This window comes from Chrysemys picta, chromosome 3 (assembly GCF_011386835.1).
Source record: "Chrysemys picta bellii isolate R12L10 chromosome 3, ASM1138683v2, whole genome shotgun sequence".
In the NCBI taxonomy this organism is placed as follows: Eukaryota; Metazoa; Chordata; order Testudines; family Emydidae; genus Chrysemys; species Chrysemys picta.
This window is the reverse complement of record NC_088793.1, coordinates 155,833,754-155,853,679: the sequence shown is the minus strand read 5'-3', so window position 1 is coordinate 155,853,679 and position 19,926 is coordinate 155,833,754. Positions and strand designations below refer to the sequence as shown.

At 46.3% G+C, this 19,926-nt stretch overlaps 1 protein-coding gene and 1 long non-coding RNA gene across 2 annotated transcripts in view; one reads left to right on the top strand and one right to left on the bottom strand.

Annotated features, from left to right (window-relative positions):
• Positions 1-19,926, top strand: part of GALNT14 (polypeptide N-acetylgalactosaminyltransferase 14) — a 192,735-nt gene that overhangs the window by 15,725 nt on the left and 157,084 nt on the right. The gene's annotated exons all lie outside the window — the stretch shown is intronic.
• Positions 986-18,686, bottom strand: LOC135982475 (uncharacterized). Its single transcript, XR_010599861.1, has 3 exons — positions 18,016-18,686; positions 15,219-15,465; positions 986-8,622 (listed from the first exon to the last, which is right to left on the bottom strand). It is a non-coding gene; the product is annotated as an uncharacterized LOC135982475 (long non-coding RNA).

Genomic DNA, 19,926 nt, shown 5'->3' with positions numbered 1-19,926 from the left:
AGCAGACCGAGCTGTCTGGAATCTGGTTACCCTGCTGGTTTGTTCACTCACTCTTTGGACTCTGTTTTTGTTGTTTTATCACAGTGAAGCATTTTGTTGAGGAAATACAAGGGGCTGCTTGTGATTCACAAGTACACAACAACATTGTCATGATGTCATCCCATTTTACAGCTGGGCAAACTGAGGTACAGAGCGGTTCAATTACTTGCTCCACCTTATGTACAAAGTCAGCAGCAGAGGCTGGAATAGAACCCAGCACTCCTGACTCTGGGCCTAGCCTTACATTCTGACCACTAGATCCCACCCCTTCCCCTTCCTTCGGTATATAAGTTGAAGCTGGGAATTTACCATAAACAAGGTTGAGCTCCAAACCTAATACTATTTGTGGGAGCAAGTGAGCTAATCATTGCCTCTCGTTTTAAAAAGAACTGCAGCAACAGCAGGAAATATGGTGTCAGAAGAAACAAAATTGGTTCATTTGAAGATCAGGCTAAAAGAAAAGGAAAAGATTGTATTATTATTATTATTTATTTACTATTTCAAGTGGAACTGAGGCTTTTACTCGTCAGTTTTATAGTCCGAGAGGCTGACAATAAAATATTAGAAAATGATGTGAGGAGAAAGGGCCTTGTGCACTGCAAAAACAAATGAGCTCTGAAATCACCTTCTATCCTCTAACTATTGTTTCCAGAGCCAAGGCAATTGAGATAGATTCTTTCTTTTCTTTTAAAGCCATGGAAGGAGTAAGTTCAAAGGCTGTAATTTGGCCCATGCAAGAGGGAGAAAGCTGCTTTGTCGTGGCTTCCTAAGGAGCTTTGTCTGCATTTAGACACACACCATTTCCTTTTCAAGGACCAGTGCCAGCATCAGACAATTACAAACACACCTCATAACACATTATAGAGACGCACGGCTCACAGATAAGACAAAAAGATGTTTAATGGTCATGGTGCATAGTGGCAGTTACAGCCTCTTCACACTGCAGGGTTTTGTAGAGGTGCCATTTTTATGGGTGCACATTTCATTTTTGCTTAATTATAATTGGACATAATTGAGCAAAATCAAGGTGAGAACAGAATCTTAGATGACGATGGGCTCATTTGAACTCGTTGAGCCAAATTACTCTCTCAAGGAAATCTGGAAAGATTCTGCTGACTTTAATGGAGTGCTTCCAGATGTACACAGGTGTCACTGAGAAAAGAATGTGGCCCCTTTTTGTAGCCCTGTCATTTTCTCATCGCATTCTCTTCTAAGCTGTGTCTATACCAGGAATGATTGGTGGTTTTTGTAAAATCCCCACTGCTGCTGTCACTGGTTGAGAACCCGAGGGCAGATGAATCTCTGATGGCGTCCAGCTTTTTTACTACCGTATTAATTTGGCCACTTGGGCATATTTTCCTATGGAGTCAGAACATAGCCTATAGTTGGTAAATTGCTTTGGGATTTTATAGGATGGAAGGTGCTGTATAAACTGTAAGCTCATTTAAAATATGATTATATGAAATGCGAGCTATCAAATGGGGCCTTTCTTTTCCCAGGGACAGACTGAGGGAAGCTTTTTCCAATGAGCATAATCTTTCTGGAGTTTCAGCCATTCAGTTCTAAGCTTCCACTGAGCAGTGAAAAAGCAAAATGTCCTTGTCCTTTCCTTTCAAGAAAGCAGACATTGCAATTCCAGATGGAAAACCAGGCCCGCTCCTTCCTGAGGATGTTTGCAAAGCTATAGTTCCCTGTACTTCCAGCTTCTAAAACTTGGAAAAATGTACTGTTCACACTTAATTCATATGTTTCTTAGTCTTTGGCAATGGAGCAGCTTTTGAAGAATTTATGTTTGGATCTGCCACTTAAGTTCCCAAGAGTTATATTTGTGGGGGTGTGTGATGACATGAGATGCGTGTCCACTCCACACAAGACCTGAAGTAGTTAAGGTGGCTAGGCAGGCCAGTTAAGTGCCCAGGCTGCCCCTGGAGGAGGAGCCAGGGAGCAGGGATTAATCAGAGAGGAGGCTCAACTGGACAGGAACAGGAGGGGCCTGTATGAAGCCCAGTATCTTAGGACAGCTGGGGCTGCAGCGAAGCAGTGTGTAGCCACTCCCTGGGTGAAAAGCATGCTTGGGACTACACAGAATAGTATACATTTGCTTGCAGGGAGTTTGGGCTGGTAAACCTAGAGCGGGGGAGAGCCAGAAGGTAAGGTAAGGCTCAGGGGAAAAGGCAGCAAGGTTCAGGAGGGTGCAGACCTTAGCTGCTGACTAGAAGGCCCCTGATCTAGAACCCAAAGTAGAGGGTGGGTCTGCATTCCTCTCCTGGCCACTGAGGAAGTGGCACAGGCTGGACTGCTTGAAACAGTTTGCCTTGAAATCCTTTGATACCCTGGGAGGGGAGGACCCTAGTGAGGTGGCTGGAGGGCCAAGGGAAGCTGCAGCTCCTGGAGTGAGAGGGGCCACAGGGTGAGAGAGAGAGGACAATGGGTGGAGAGACCACCAGAGGAGGGTGCAGCACCTGGGAGGAGCTAATCCCCAGCGCAACCATGAGGAGGTGCCCCTGGTAAGTGCACCCTGTGACATGGTGCTAAGCCACTGTAGCCCCTTATGCTTTGGGCTTTGACAGCTGCAGTTTGAAACCCAGAGTTCAAGTTTGGTCAGTGACCTAAATTTAGGCTCTGCATGTGTTGAGATTTTCATGATCCCGCATACTAGCTAAGGAACGCAGAGTATTCTCTCAGCTGAGCGGACAGTGATTAGATCCAAGAGAGCTGTCTGACTGGATGTTTTGGCATTGAAGCCAGAGAACCGAAGGATTTGGTCATTTTGCAGGAGCATGCATTTGCGTGGGAGTAGAGTGGCAGTGGTGGTATTTTAATGCCCTCAGCGATCTTCTAGCGTTTTAATGCAGTGCAGCCTGTGAGGAGGATAAGGGGAAAACAGCCTGAAACACAAATTAACCAGCCATCTGATTTCCTGTGGCTAAAATCAAAACAAATGGATGAATTTCCAAGTAACAGTAAGAGTTAAAATGCATACAGCATGTAGATTGCATACAGCCCATTCCTAGCATCAGTCACGTGAAATGGTTCGTAAAACGCTGCCATATTCTACAGAAGGATCGTCTGGTTTAGATTTGTTTAAAGTATTAGGCCTTGTCTACACTGGGGATTTATCCCAATTTCAACTGTTGGTAGCAAGTCACCGGTGTAGCTGAGCTGGAGCAACCTCCTAGCGTAGACAATATAAACTGCTATGAATTGTGACTTGTGCTGGTGCAGCTGGCTACTACTTGAAACTGCTTTGCTCCCCCCTCCCCCCCTCCATGGGATGACTCTCACAAAAATGTTGTCTGACTCTTCCTATGGGTTTTCTGCAGGGAATGAAGGTATGATCCAGGTCTCTAATGTAGAGGCATTAATAGCCACTCCATAGTTAAGCTGAACGGAAACCTACCAATAGTCAGAGGATGACTGAATTAGCCATGTCATTTTTTTGTAGTAACTGATATATTTTATTACACACACATAAAACTACATTAAAAGAACATTATTAAGGTTGCAAAGTCAAGCACTCAGAAATAGGAAATGCCAGTATTAAGGTTCCCCGTGCAACCTAATTCAGCCCCCTTGTGCGTATGCATTATATCACAGTCTTTAATTACATGATCACATACTACTTTTCCGCTAGACCCCTGTGTCATTCAATGCACGAGATGGATGGCAGTCATAGAATGAGCAGCTATTTAATGTTTGCTTTTATCCCCGTTGTTTAATGTGTGGTCCCAGGCCTTATTCACTTCACACTATTCAAATCCTGCTTTGAAGATAAAATTAATTTCCTCATAGGCTTTTCTATGGTGCTAAACTATAAGACGTTCCTACTGAGTATGTGAGAACTGAGATTTTTTTTTTTCAAGGGCTTGTAACATGGTAAAATTTGTGCAGATTTTCACAAGACCAGCACAAGGCATATCCCTGACACACACATCATCCTTCTGCCAAATTTCAAGCCTCTGCTAGAGCGTCTCAAACAACAGATCACCAGAACATCGGCAAAACAATGTTATTTCTCCCTGGCCTTGCTCTTGGAAACTGCTGAACTGTGTTGGCTGAAATTTCCCCCCAAAATTCTGCCTGAGGCAGATACTCAGCATGGGAAATTTCAGCCCAATAGTTAAAGTTTGGCAAAAATATTAAAGCATTTGATAACAAGATCCTATAATGGGAAGTATTGGGCAATCTTAATAGGCAGTGCCACAATCCTTGCCTATCGTAATGCATGTACACATTAAGGAATTCCGTAACAAGGATCGCCATGATACAGCCAATGAATCCAAGAAACAAGGAACTTTCAATTTGGCTTTTCCGACCAGATGCCATGCTGGTCTGTAGCAGCAAAGGGTAAAAATTATTAGCACTCAAGAGTGTTGGTTTTTGAAAGATGAAATTTGGTCCATATACCTGAATAATCAGAACTGGTGTTATGGCACATGGAGAAATCCTGTTTTCCAGACCTCATCAGACCCTCATTCCATCAGGGTTGGTATCAGGCCTGCATGCCATGGCCAAATCCCAATGCTGCAATGAAACATGCCACTTAATTGAAAAATTCCTGCTGAGATAGGTGTTTTTTTTTTTAATCGACACCTCTACCCCGATATCTCTACTCCAATATAATGCGACCCAATATAACACGAATTTGGATATAACGCTGCGCTCCGGCGGATCAAAGAAAGTTCAATATAACGCGGTTTCACCTATAACGTGGTGAGATTTTTTGGCTCCTGAGGACAGCGTTATATCGGGGTAGAGGTGTATATCACTGGGCCTAATTCACCACTGGAACTGCATTATGATAAAAAGGAGTAACCTAGTGGTAAATCAAACCCTTTGACTCCGCTCCATGACCTCCTCCTGCAGCGGTGAAATCCACAGGTTGGTTATATGCTGCTCAAAGTAGTAAAACGTATTTACTACTTGTAAATCTAGGCCTTGTTTACACACAATCTTGTCCCAGTTTAACTAAAGGTGTGATTTCAAACTAATTTAGTTAAACTGGTGCTGAACTGTGCATTAGACACTCTTCTTTCAGTTTGAGTGGTATATGTGGATTTAGCCTTCACACAAACCGGAACCAAAATAACAACAGAAGGTGTTAATTAAGCCTTATCTTTATTTCTATACAAGTCTGTGTGGACACTTATTTCATATTGAGTGTCCTAATTCAATCTAATTTACTATTGATTTAAGTTAAATCAAAATAGGACTCTTTTAATTGGGGAAACAATATCGACACATGGTTTTTGCTCTGCAATTACTACAGGTGTGAATTAAAACCCATATAGCTATTTCAGTACCAGTTAATGTGTAGACAAGTCCTAAGCTGATTCTTTGCTGATTTAGGCATCGTCTCAACCTAAAGCCTTAGGTTGACCTAGCTATATCGCTCAGGGCTATGAAAAATGTCATGCTCTGTGCAATGTAGTTAGTCAACCTAACCTCCATTCTAGATACAGCTAGGCTGACAGAAATCGTCTGTCAACCTAATGACTGCCTCTTGGAGAGTGGGGGAGAAATTTCTTCCATTGCTGGAGTAAATGGCTACAGCACCACACCTGTAGACGTACCCTTAAACCAAACCAAAATAAGCCTTTCTTAAACTAAAATAAGAGTGTCTACACAGGGTTTTGTACTAATCTAATTAAATCAGTTTTAAACCAATTTAAGTTAAACCTGTGCAACTTTCTTGCATGGACAAGCCTCACTTGCCATAAATACCACTGACCTGATGAATCCGATGAAGTGGGTATTCACCCACGAAAGCTCAAGCTCCAATACGTCTGTTAGTCTCTAAGGTGCCACAGGACTCTTTGCTGCTTTTACTGACCTGATGGTATGCACGTTCTGGGACAGCCTAAAAGAATGGACTGCTCAGATATGTGCAGTATGGATCTTCAATGGGACTTAAACCTATGCTTAAGTGCTTTGCCGAAGAGACTAGACTTACGCATGTGCTCAGAGTTAAGCGCTTGCTTAAGTGCTTTGCTGAATCAGGGCCTAGTATGGTGTCTGTAAGAAACTAGTAAGAATGGTGTTTATCTTAGTTGTCAGGTCACTTCATTTTTTTTGCATCTGGGGCTGATTTCTGATGCCTTAGCAGGTTCTGCAAAATGTAAAAGCTGGCATCTCAGTTTAGTGCCAGCAGTAGCTTTGCCTGGCAAAGGTTCCTACTTAGAAGCCACAATGTGATTACAAGGGCAATTAAGAGCCCCTAATATTCATGCTGTTTCAGAGACTATTTACTCCTGCAGGGTCTGCTGCTGTCTGCAATAGCGTTAAATTGATGATTAAGTCACAAATACTACACTGAAATAACATGCAAAGCCCCAGTGGCTGGGAGACAGAGAGGTAAAATTAAAGCTCTGTCTGATGCCCACCACATTTTTCCAGGGGCTCTGGCCACCTAAGTGAGGGTAAGGGTGTTTCAAAAGACAAATTGGAAAGAGTTCAGAGGAGAGCAATAAAAACAACAAGGGATCGGGGGGGAAGGGTCTTTGAGGAGAGGTTAAGAGAAGTGGGCATGTTCAGTGTAAGGGAAAGAACCCCGAGGGCAGTTAAGGTAACAGTCTATGAATATGAAAAGCGATGTTACTGTATCTAGAGTACAAGGACCAATTATTTTCATTAGTCAGCCAGGACAGAACAAGAAGTCATGGGGTTAAGCTGCAGCAGGGAGAATTCAGACGGTCTCTAAAGGACGTGGCAACAGAACAAGTTGCCAGGGGAAGCTGCCTTGTCACTAGAGATGCTCATGGTCAGACCTGGAACCCACCTACAGCTCACATCCAGAGCCCATATGAGTCTAGTCAAGCCTGTCGGATGATATGTGCAGTGGGGAAACACCAGGGTTCCAGAATTAACACCACTGATGGTGACCAGTGAGTTTACAATAATGATAATACAGTTTGTCATTGGTGGGTGGCTTTTTTTTATAAGCACAAATCCCCATTAGAATCAACAGTGCAGGGGCAACATAAGCTAAAAGCAGTAAATGCTTATTCTTGTCTCTGAAGTCAGCATATGTGACCCTGAATACTCCTGGGGAGCAAGCTTGCTGAGTAAGAAGGGGCCATTTTTATATAGTCACGTTACAGGGCACAACTGTGCTTCAATAATGGTAGCACCAAGGGGTACGGATGTGATGGCTAGGGCTGGACCTGGTCCCTGTTCACATATCTGGGTTGTAACCACGGTAGATCTTCACTGGGTTCCCTGGGTCTTAAGGAGGGAAACGCTCCCAAGTGTTAGTGCTTTATATGGTGCACAGGCTGCACAGAGTCATAGATTTGAGAGTTAAGAAAGATTGATCTGGTCATCAAAGCCCTCTGTCCTAGCCCATGGAGGACTGTCCCTAGAGTATACCCTCCAGTCTACATTTAACTGACTCAAGAGTTGAGGTTCCCATCACTTCCCTTGTGGGGACACTCAGCAATCTAACAGATCTCACAGTGGGGGAGCTTGTCCCTAATGCCCAGCTTGTGTCCCTATGCATAAGGCCTAAAATGTGTCAAGCGCTCTACAGAACCCATGGGAAAATTGCCCCTTCATTTGCTCAGTTTCGCCCCATTACTTCTAGTTACACCTCTGTCTATCAGGCTAAACCATTTTCTCCATTCCTTCATACTGTGTAGTGGCTTCCACCGTCAATGAACATCGCTTCCTTCTGGCCATCAGGAATGGCTTGCTGCAGAGGAGTTGACTTGATGTTGCTCTAGTTTATATATAAAAAAAAAAAGCGGGGGAGGGGGGGAAATCTCAGATGGGATGCACTACCTCATCCAGCGGACAGCTTCAGTTTAGCTCTGCTGTCCCAGAATGTAGTAAAGTTGGGGATTTTCAAAGGCAGCTAAGTGAGTTAGGCACCTAAATCCTGTTGAATTTCAGTGAGACTTGGACACCTACCTCCATTAGGCCCCTTTAGGTGGTGGGGAAGAGAACCCAAACCCAGCAACCTTAATTCCTACATTTGAATGAATGTCGGCAGGTTTCCTAGTGATGATGACTACCTGAGATGACCATGTGAGGTGGACTGGGGACAGCCAGTGTATCCCTCTGCAGCATCTCTCTCTTTCCACTCTTTCTGAGCTGCTACTCTCAGGCCAGGAGAACCCCCTCGAACCAGTTTTTTAAATGCTGTTTATTTTCTTCTAAGGGATCTGAGGGAGAGAATTCCAGTGAGGTGAACGTTAATGAACTTGTCAGCTAATCATTGCCCTGTCAGTTTCAGTTAGAAAGAACACCCAGGTGGGAGTAGTGGGAGAGGCAGAAAGTTAGGCTGCAGCAGAAGGCCCTTCTCAAGGTTCAGTGAATTTCAATTGATCTTGAGCAAGTCATTCTGTCACGCTGCTCATAAGTATATTGAGGCTGGATCTCTTCGGCAGTAAAAGTACACCAAGTTCATCAGCATACTAGGAATTTCTCTGCTGACAAGTCAAAAACCCAAACATCCCCCACAACAACTCTGTCACCTGATCAGCCTCATTCTTGGAGGGATATCAGTGCTCATCCGTTGGGTGCGAAGCTATCCAGCCAGGGCTAAAGAAGGGAAGGTGATAACCATCTACAGCCACCTGAAAGCTGCAAACATCAAGGAGGGAGAGGAATTACTTAGGGTGACCCAAAAAGTCTATGCTCCTTGAATAATGGGATAAAATTGAGCACAGGAAACTGTAGGATATCTTAGTGGGGTAGATGGTGACTTGGGTTATTTACCTGTGCAAGGGAATAAGAAACTCCCCACCCATGTACCCCTATAAGAGCTACCTGGATGTTGGCACACAGGAGTAAGCAGGGTTATGTGCCTATTTACTCACTCCCTAGAGCAGGTAGGGGTGGAGCAGGTGGGGAACAAGGGGTTCCACTGCTACCCCCTCACTGCACAGCTGACTCAGCAGACAGTGGGTAGTAACTTACTGCTGGGTATGGGCTATCCCATGGAGTGAGAGGGAAGCAGGGGAGTAATTGTAATTCGGAACTGTGTCTGAGTCACAATGCCTCCTGGGGCAACTGCTGCAGTTGTGCAGTTTATGCACTACCCCTTGTTGAGAAGGCACCATTTATCCCACTGCGATTTATTGGGTGGTGGGACTGGTGTCCCAAGGGAAGTGGCAGAAACTCATCATTTGAGTCACTAGAAATTAGATTAGATAAAGCATTGGAAGGAATAATTCTATACTGGTGAGGGAGTCTCGGTGGGCTAGGCATGCTTAACCTTTAGAATGTAATAAAAGGAGATGCTTTCTGTAGCTGTCTTGAGCCATCCGATAGAATTCTACCGCTGGGATATAATTTTCTATTAAATCCTGTAGAGAAGTTAAAAATTTCTGTTAATTTGGACTTTTCCATAAAGGAAGAAAGTTAAATGGAGTTCCTCGGTTGCTTTCTGCTTCATTAGAAATACAGGAAGGGACAGGTGGGTGGAATCAGTGCTTACTCAAGAGAGAAGGGTAAAATCAGGACATGGTGTTGGGGTACTGGTAGGCACTGAAGGAGTTAACGTTGGCAGAGGTCTTGCTAAACTGGGAAGTAGTGCTGCTGACTGCTGTGTCACTAAGGCTTGCCATCAATAAAGCACTTACCTTTGTGGTAACCACATGGGCCTCTACCAGCCCAGCCACAGCTGGGCTTGCAAAACCAAAACCAGAGGCTGGCTCAGATCCAGAAGCTTATTTTATCCCCCGGGAGACTGGCTATCAGGCTCCGGTTCTGGCCCATCCCCATCTTTCCCATAAGAGGGAGGCAATTAGCCCCTGTGGCTAGACATCTGGCAGGGGAATCAAGGGGGTGGAGTTCTGTGCCATTGACTAGCTACCTGACTTTGGGCAAGTCACTTCTCCGTGCCTCAGTTTCCAAATTGGCAAGATGGGGGAGGGGGCAATGCACACACACCGTTTGTATGCAGCTGTGGGGACTATGGATGGAAAGCACTTTAAGAAGTTCTCAGTATTGTCATCATCACAAACAGTGGAGAGTTTGTGTGTGGGTGGAAATATAGCTATCACAGACTATTTTAAAACCCAGCAGTTGACATGTGCTCCTTTTTAATTGTCCTGATTTAATCAGACTGATCAAATGCCACAAGAAATCCACCCCTACTGCAGTGGCTGCCTGGCGTTGATATCTGTCCTCCTGACCCCTGGTGTTATTACTGTCAGTTCCCTTATCTCCTCCAGCAGGCCTGGTTCTTTATTCCAATGTATTCCCTACACAAAAGCTTAAGTTGATTTATTTTTTCCTGAATCCTTTAGTTTCTGGCTTTAAAAAGGGGGAGGGGGGAGAACCAACAAAAAAGCACTCCAGCTCATGTTGCCTTCTGACAAGATGTCCCTGTGTATTAGATGCCACACGTCACAGGAGCCTTAATCCAGTGTACCAAAAAAAAAATACCTTGCACTAAAATAATCCTCTCTGAACTGCTGCTGCTTTTTGCCAGTGGGATGTGGGACTGGCGCCTTCTGATGGGTTTGTCTCTTCTTTTTAGCCTGGAGGCCTTAAGATGAGCTCATGGTTGTTTATGGACATGATAGGGAATAAAATTGCCCTCTTTTGATTTGTTTATGAAATAATTTTCTATTCCTCCCCCCAGCCCGGCCCCACATTCCATTCCCTGCACTCTTACGTGCCCAGACCCTTGTTTCATGCCAGCTTTGATCCATCCCTTTTTCATACAGCTTGTGCCAGAGCTGCGCTGATAGAGGCAGTAAATCAACGTGGGCACCATGGAGACAAATGGCAGCTGCAATGTGAACTGAGGGGGAATCCGATTAAAAACCCTAGAACGATCATACCCAAGAAAAATCCATCTTGATCAAGGGCCCTTAGCAGAATGGGGAGGAATTGAGGGTAGGAGAGCACTGGACTTTTCTCATGAAGTTCTGGGATTGGAGCCCCACTGGCAGGAAATATGCCTGCATCTATCATGCTATATGCTTGTTCACACACACACACACACACACACTCTCCGACATGCTTCTGCTTCCATGTGCCCCGGGCAGACATATGTGCACTAGCACCCCGTTTTATTCCTTCTGCTACACACGCACATCCCATGCACACACGTATACTGTCACATACTCCGGAAAGCACCCGAACACACACTCACCCTAAGTTTCAGAGTAGCAGCCGTGTTAGTCTGTATCCGCAAAAAGAACAGGAGTACTTGTGGCACCTTAGAGACTAACAAATTTATTAGAGCATAAGCTTTCGTGGACTACAGCCCACTTCTTCGGATGCAGTCCACAAAAGCTTATGCTCTAATAAATTTGTTAGTCTCTAAGGTGCCACAAGTACTCCTGTTCTTTTCACCCTAAGTTCTTCACTTTCCATTTCCAGGCAACAGCTGTAAAAGATGAAGGATATGAGTCTGTTCCCACAGTGTGTGAGGAAAGGAGGGATTGAAGAAAGGCCACTAAATGGAGCTAAATCACAGCCCAATTTACACTCTCGCTGTCTGTGGCTGCTGGAGAGGTTTGATCTGAGATACCATTGTTCAGATGCCTCTACAACTCGGAAGGTTGCAACCTTTCCATTTGCTACCTGGCTTAGCTGGGTTTTTTAATGACTTTAAGTGGATTCAGTACTGGGAAAAGCCTGACAGCCCTTAAGACTGAAGCCCTGTATTTATTTACAGAAGAGGCAGTGACAGTGTCAGTTTCCCCCCATTACCCTGCCAGTGTGCTCCAGACCTGGCATGCCTCTGGGTGGGGAAGAGAGTTTGGAGTTCAGTCACTGGCTTCTTTGCTGTGTGGACAATTATCCAATCAGAACTGAATGGAAACCAGCACTTCTCATTAATCACACAATAGCTGTCAGTTGACAATGATTTACAGCCACTGTCATCCTGGATACAAACCAGTGATGATGATTAGCTCTATTTTACAGATGGGGGAAATTGAGACACAGTTTGTTAATGGGGCTGGATTCTAAATTAGCTGTAATTGCTCAGGGATGGGGTGCTATAGTGGACAGATCGATGAAAACATCAGGGGTGATCAAAAAGCAACCAGTATGGTAGGGTAATGCAAAAGGAAATAATGTTGATAATGTTGTAAAGCCATGATCGAAATTGATGGTATGCGCTCATCTTGAATACTGTGTTCCATGCTGGGCACCTCATCTGGAAGGGACTTATGAAATGAGGGATTGAGATGGACATGTAAATGGAAAGATGTCTATAGCAGGAGGGATAGAATTAAAATTAGAATGAATAGAGGGTACATGGTAGATATATAGGAAAAGTCATCAGGATGCTCCATTTTATCATCACATGATACAAGAACAAGGGGATGGACAATGAACTGGAAAGGCAACAAGTGCACAACTGATAGCAGGACATAATGCTCATTATGTAGCTAACCTGTGGAACTCATTGCCACAAGATAGCCTTTGGATCAGGAGCTAAGTAGGAATAAAAAAAAAAGACTCACTAAGCATTGGTATGCTAAATGCATACATGGTTACATTTGAGAGGATATACCCTCATGCTTCAGGGTATAAATCAGTCTGTCATGGACAGGAGTTAGGAAGAAACTTCACCTATGGACAGCTTATTACACAACTTCCCATTATGGATCTTTTTGCACCCTTCAGAGCATCTGGTACTGGCCACCATCAGAGCCAGGATACTGGACTAGAATGACCATTGGACTGATCTGGTATGGAAGTTCCTATACTCCTGAATGGCTTGCTTAAAGCCTCCCCGAATTAGTGGCAGAGCATGGAGTGGAGCTCAGATGTTTCAAATACCCAGTCCTGTGCTCATTTGAAATGATTATTTCTACTACAGGAACACTTAGGGTAATCATTCTGTCCAATGCAGATTCGGTTGGATACAGTATTCTTCATTCCTTTTGCTAAATCGGTATGTAGAGTTGCTGTGCCCTGTTAAACAGTTGCTGGGTTCTATCCCAGAGGTGGTTGCATTCTACTTGTGCGTAAAGTGATTTCTGTGCCAGGGCTTTTGGATCATTCAAGAGGAAGTATATAAATGTAAGGGATTTGGGGCAGGCAGTGATGCCTGTGTGCTGATTTCATGTCAGTTTTCAAAGCTTTAGTGAAGGGAGAGCTGTGATTATAATTGCTCATTTGTTTTACCTTTGCTAGCTAGGGCACAAAGTAGGCCCTTGTTGTTCTGTGATTGTTGGATTGGAGGCTTTAATGTCTCCTGTGTATCACCTGTGCACCAAAGTGCAGATCCTGGTTTGTGTGGTGATTTGTTAAAGCAATTCTGTAAGTGCAGTTAAAATAAATTTTATTAAGAAGATGTTTAAAAAAATATTGAATGGTACAGAGTTTAAGTGTAGACGTTTCTGGTTATCACAGTTTTGATTGGAACACCTGGTTGAAAAGGCCACTGACCGGGCCATTAAAAATCCGGTCAGTGGCGCAGTGGGGTTTAGGCTGGCTCCCTCCCTGCCCTGGCTCTGTGCAGCTCCCAGAAGCGACATCATGTCCCTGCAGTCCCTAGGTGAGGGGCCAGGGAGGCTCCATGCACTGGCCCTGCCCCAAGCGCTGGATCCGCAGATGCCATTGTCTGGGAACGGTGGCCAAGAGCTGCCTGGCCATGCCTCTGCCTAGGTTGCTTCCAGAAGCAGTGCGATTGCCAGGGCAGGTAGGGAGCCTGCCTTAACCCCGCTCCGCCACTGATCAGGAGCTGCCTGTGGTAAGCACCGCCCAGCTGGAGCCCGCACCCCAACCCCGTGCCCTCGGAACCCTCTCCCGCACCCAAACTTCCTCCCGATGTCTGCACACCAAACTCCAACCCCCTACCTCAACCCTGAGCTCCCTCCCGCACTCCAAACCCCTCGGCCCCAGCCCAGAGCCCCCTCCTGCACTCCAAACGGCCACCCCAGGGCCTGCACGCCCAGCCGGAGCCCTCACCCCCTCCTGCACCCCAACCCCCTGCCCCAGCCTGGAGTCTCCTCCCGAACCCCTCATTTCTGGCCCCACCCCAGAGCCTGCAACCCCAGCTGGAGCCCTCACCCCCTCCCACACCCCTGCCCCAGCCCAGTGAAAGTGAGTTAGGGTGGGGGAGAGTGAGCAATGGTGGGAGGGGGGCTGGAGTGAGTAGGGGGCGGGGCCTTAGAGAAGGCACAGGGCAGGGCCTTGGGGCAGGGGGCAGGGCAGGGCTGTTCAGTTTTATGCAATTAGAAAGTTGGCAACCTTACTGGTCCTGCTCCCAGCAGAAGCAGCTCAGAATTACTGAGGCGCAGGACTACCACAGCCACATCTTTCCTCCCTCAGCATAACTTCTTTCTTTTGGCCTGTCCCAGAAAACCTCCTGGGCCTGGGAAGATAGGAGAGGAGAAGCACAGCTGATGTGGCAGATCTGGCTGTGTGGCTGGCATCAGGGTCTCCTGGGCTGTCTCCTAGGGGGCTTACACTTGCCCTACTCCCTCTGAATTGAGCCCTGGTTTTTAGGAAGGCGAAGTGCAGAAAAGCCTCTCTTGTTGAAACCACAAGGGGATTGCAGTAGGGCCGCTGCAAGTCCCTATGTTGAAATTTGGCCAGGACACTGGGGCGAATGCACCTAAGCTTGTGCAACGTGTCATGGGAGTTTTAATGAGTCAGGGCCTAGTTTTCTTACAACATAACGACATCTCTCTGAAGCCTTTAAACTACCACAGAGGAGAGAGAGAGATCACTGCAGAGGGCAGGACACACTTTCTTCTTTCATCCCCTTTTATTTTTGAGAGCAACATGCCTGGGGGACGTTATTCCTAGGGGAGAACTGGTTGTACATTGGTATTTTCTCTAACTACTGCATTTTCTAGGAGTCAGCCTCTTGTAGCTGGACTTTTCAGTGGCCCAAGCAAATAGTTATAGTTAGTTACAGTTTAGCCATAACTGGGAAGCTTGCAATCACTATACAGCCTTTGTTGGGGTCTAGCTCTCATCTGTAGATTAACACAAATGTCTCTGATCTATAAGAAGGAACCAGAGACGTAGGTTTTGTTTAGCCTTCACACCGTTTTGATAGCCGGATGAAGCACAGGGTCTTATTTTCCCACTGCAGTGAGGAGAGAGAAAGAGATCAGGAAAGTTTTGGGTGGAATTTAAAGCTGAAGCCATGAGCACTCTAGGTCATTAAAGATCCAGCAATGTTTGTGGAGGAACAGGATGTTAATCCTGGCAAACGGACTAAACTACAATTTGCGTAATTATATTCCACCTACCTAGAAGGCTATCCTTGTGGTGTTCGGTTGCCGAAGTTACTCTTCACAGTCTCCTCCAAAACAAAGCAAAACACAAACCTTGTGGTGCAGATGGCAGCCGGGGGTCAGTAATCCTCATGTACATTCAAAGGCCGGATTCTGATATCTGGTACACCAAAGTACATCAGGTCCCATTGATCTACTCTTGATTTAAGTCTCTCTTGTATCAGGGTAAATCCATTTCAGTTCATTGAAGTCAGTGGAGTTACTGCAGGTGAATGGGGCAAATGAGAACATAATTAGGCCTATTGATGCTAAAACTTGCCAAACTGGCTGCTTTTTAGTGGTCAAAACCAGCAAGGAAAACTGGACTTGATCCTTGGCCTTGCTCCCTGGCCGTGGCACTGTTTTGAAAGTGCAAAGGGGAAAGCGAGCCTGTATAAATAGCTACTTGGGGATTCCCCTGGGTAGCACAGGAACTGGTATAGCCTTGCTTTTGTTAATTTTCATTTTCGGTATCTTGTGTTAAGCTGTGACACACTGAGTACCTCATCCAGATCTGAAGAGGAGCTCTGTGTAGCTCAAAAGCTTCTCTCTCTCACCAACAGAGGTTGGCTCAATAAAACAGATTACCTCACCCACCTTGGCTTTGGTGCAAAGAGACCCCCAAACTGGGGGGCTGTGGACATGTTTCAAAGCCACTTTTGAAAACACCCCCAACTGTGCTGCATGCTCCTTGGCGTCAGCTCAGGATCTGACCCTTGTTTTTTAAAAACATATGGTTTATTAATCAGCGTCCCTTTACCGAATGCCTCACACTCTGCTCGAAGCAGGCAGTGGACAGATTGACTGAGTTATTTCCTAACTATCCCAGGTATGTAGTGGTGGCTCTGAGTCAAAATTCCAGCTGGAGCATTGGAAACCCTCTTTCTGTATCTGCACCTTCCTCTAAGACCCACTCTCCCTGCGCCCCCCCTGCTGCCCCCAGATTCTCTGACTGCATTTCCACCTGTCTGCACCCACTTCAAAGACTCAGTTTCCCAAGAGCCCTCCCTTTTGGAAAGCTGTACTTAAACTCCACTTCCTGGCTTGCCAGCCCATGTGGCTGACTGGGAAGGGCATCGAGACCAGGATGAGGGAGGCCACTGGCAGAGCGTGACTGGGGTCATAGGCAGGCAGAGGTGGCTGGTATGTGTGTTACATGTGCACAGTGATAGTGAGAGCCCATCATAGGGAGGGAACTGGATGGGGTCCAACACACACTGCTGCATGTAAGGCCCTGCAAAACAGCCCTGGGTTTGTGAGGGCTGGTGATTTCATCCAAACCTGGCCCACGGCTCACTGTAACACGCTGGCAATGCGTTGCAAATCTGCGGCAACCAACATAGTGAAATGCCTGGAAGATGGTGGAATGTGGCTCCCACTCTGTCACTTGTGAGGAACCTTTCTGGCCTTATTAAACGAGGCAGTCCCTGGCAGCCGGGAGTTTTGTCAAGCTCAGCTCAAAGGCGGTTGAATACAGCAAGGAAATGGACAGCAATATTTTCTGCACTGTGAGCCTCCTGGATAGGGTGACCAGATGTCCCGATTTTATAGGGACAGTCCCGATTTTGGGGCCTTTTTTTTATATAGGCTCCTATTACCCCCCCCACCTCCTGTCCCGATTTATCAGACTTGCTGTCTGGTCATCCTACTTCTGGAGAACATCTCTTTGTAACCTATTATAGCACGGCATTGGCATGGTTTAATCAATCACATTAGCATGCATGACACTAATGGGCCCTTGCTTTTGTTTCCCAGAATGCACTGTGTCTGGGCATCTCTTGCCAGTGCTTTGCCTTTGCAGAATGGCCTGGATCTTTTGCCCTCTCGCTCCTCATTGTGTCCTGTGAAGTTGTTAGTGGGAGGTTGTTATGCTGTAAATCTTCACGGCCTGTGAATACACATGAAGTTAAGCCGCAGGGTGGTGGTAGCCGGAGTGGTCTGAGTGGGTGGGGTTACCTTGTTATAGTGTGACAGAGGAGGAAGAATGAAAGGCAGAGAAAATCGTTAATCAGTGACTAATAGGGAACCATGCTAACTAGGGACTAGTATCTGAAGCATGTAAATGCGACAGCTGCCATCTTGGCCAACACACAAGAGATCGAAACGCTGTAAGTGTAGCTGCTGCAGCTTGAGCTAAAGAGGCAATGCTCTCTAGCTGGAGGCTGTGCTGCTCATATCCTCTCTGGATTGGCACAGAAGGGGTCTTGTAGCACACGCTCACCAATTGGCTACATAAGTGTGACGGGTTGGATCACAGAAACCCCCTTGGGAGCTGCCACCAGATGTGCAAAGACTACCCCTGCTTTTGTTTTCCCTGCCAGCTCAGGACTCCAGCACCCTGTCTTGCTGAGCCAAACACTCCCGTCTGGCTCCAGACACAGATCTAGGGTCTGAATCACTTGTCCCAAAGCTGCAAGTTTACCTGAAAACAGCTCACAGTAGAGTGCTTGTCTTTAGCACTCAGATGCCCAACTCCCAGTGGGGTCTAAACCCAGATAAATCCGTTTTACCCTGCATAAAGCTTATGCAGGGCAAACTCATAAATTGTTCGCCCTCTATAACACTGATAGAGAGATATGCACAGTTGTTTGCTCCCTCAGGTATTAATACATACTCCGAGTAAATTACTAAATAAAAAGTGATTTTATTAAATACAGACAGTAAGATTTAAGTGGTTCAAAGTAGTAACAGACAGAACAAAGTAAGTCACCAAGCAAAATAAAACAAAATGCGCAAATCTATGCCTAATCAAACTAAATACAGATAATCTCACCCTCAGAGATGCTTCAGTAAGTTTTTCTCAGACTGGACATCTTCCAGGCCTGGGCACAATTCTTTCCCCTGGTACAGCTCTTGTTGCAGCTCAGGTGGTAGCTAGGGGATTCTTCATGATGGCTCCTCCTCTTCTCTGTTCTCTTCCCCCCCTTTATATATCTTTTGCATAAGGCGGGAACTCTTTGTCTCTCTGGGTTTCCACCCCCCCTCACTGGAAAAGCACCAGGTTAAAGATGGATTCCAGTTCAGGTGACATGATCACATGTCACTGCAAGACTTCATTACTCACTTGCCAGCACACACATATACAGGAAGACTCACAGGTAAATACAGCCATCTGCAGACAATGGGAGTCATCAAGATTCCAAACCATCATTAATGGTCCACACTTTACACAATTACAATAGGCCCTCAGAGTTACATTTTATATTTCTAGTTTTAGATACAAGAGTGGTACATTTATACAAATCAGATGATCACACTCAGTAGATTATAAGCTTTGTAATGATACCTTACAAGAGACCTTTTGCATGAGGCATATCCCAGTTACTTACATTCACTTATTACCGTATTTTCTCTAAAACTATCTCAGTTACATTATATTGACTTATTATCAAGTTTTTATAAAACCATATAGACTGCACAACATCACAATAAGCACTAAGGGGAGGAATTATTTTGAATGGGAAAAGTGGCCATGGCTGGGCCTGGTGGGATGGAAGTGAGCCAGTCAGAAGAACGTAGGCTAACGATAAGAAAAAAGTTCAACTGTGAGATCTATTTTGAGTAAGGAATAGTCTAAGGATGTGGTGGAAGCCCTGTTCACCAATCATTTAAAACAGGAGTGGGCAAACTTTTTGGCCTGAGGGCCACATCTGGGAATAGAAATTGTATGGCAGGCCATGAACACTCACAAAATTGGGGTTGGGGTGCGGGAAGGGTGAGGGCTCTGTCTGGGGGCGAGGGCTCCTGGGTGAGGCCAGAAATGAGGAGTTCAGGGTGCAGGAGGGGGCGCGGGGATGGGGTGCACGGGTGGGGTGAGGGCTCTGGCTGGGGGTGTGGGCTCTGGGGTGGGGCTGGGGGTGAGGTGTTTGGGGTGTAGGAGGGTGCTCTGGGCTGGGATCAAGGGGTTCAGAGGATGGGAGGGGGATCAGGGCTGGGGCAGGGGATTGGGGCATGGGGGGAGGCTCAGGGGTGCAGGCTCCAGGCGGCACTTACCTCAAGTGGCTCCCGGAAGCAGCGGCATATCTACATGGAGGCACGACCAGGCAGCTCTGCGCGCTGCCCCATCCACAGGCATCATCCCTGTAGCTCCCATTGGCCATGGTTCCTGGCCAATGGGAGGTGCAGGGGCAGCGCTTGGGGCGGGGTAGCGTGCAGAGTACAGCCCCCGACTGCTCCTTTGCATAGGAGCAGGAGGGGAGCCATGCCGCTGCTTCCGGAAGATGCGTGGAGCAGCCCCCAACCCTACTCCCTGGCTGGAGCACCGGAGCAGGGCAAGCCCCAGACCCCACTCCCCAGCGGGAGCTCAAAGGCTGGATTAAAATGGCTGGTGGGTCACATCCGGCCCGCAGGCCATAGTTTGCTCACCCCTGATTTAAAACTAACTTGGTCAAAGTATTGGAGAACAGAAGAGAGGGGGCGGTCAGCCAGTGGTAGACTCCTCACACCCTAAGATTCTGTTGTTTGTATTATGGTAGCGCTTAGAGACCCCAACCAGGGAGGAAAGATGGTCTTGTGGTTAGCTTGGGATGTGGGAGATGCATAGCTAATTCCTTGCTCTGCCACAGGCTTTCTGTGTGACCTGGGCAAGTCATTTAGTCTTTCTGTACTTAATAGCACCGCCCTACCTCACAGGATACATACTCAGATGTTATAGTGCTGGGGGGCCTGATAAGTAGTTTAGCTA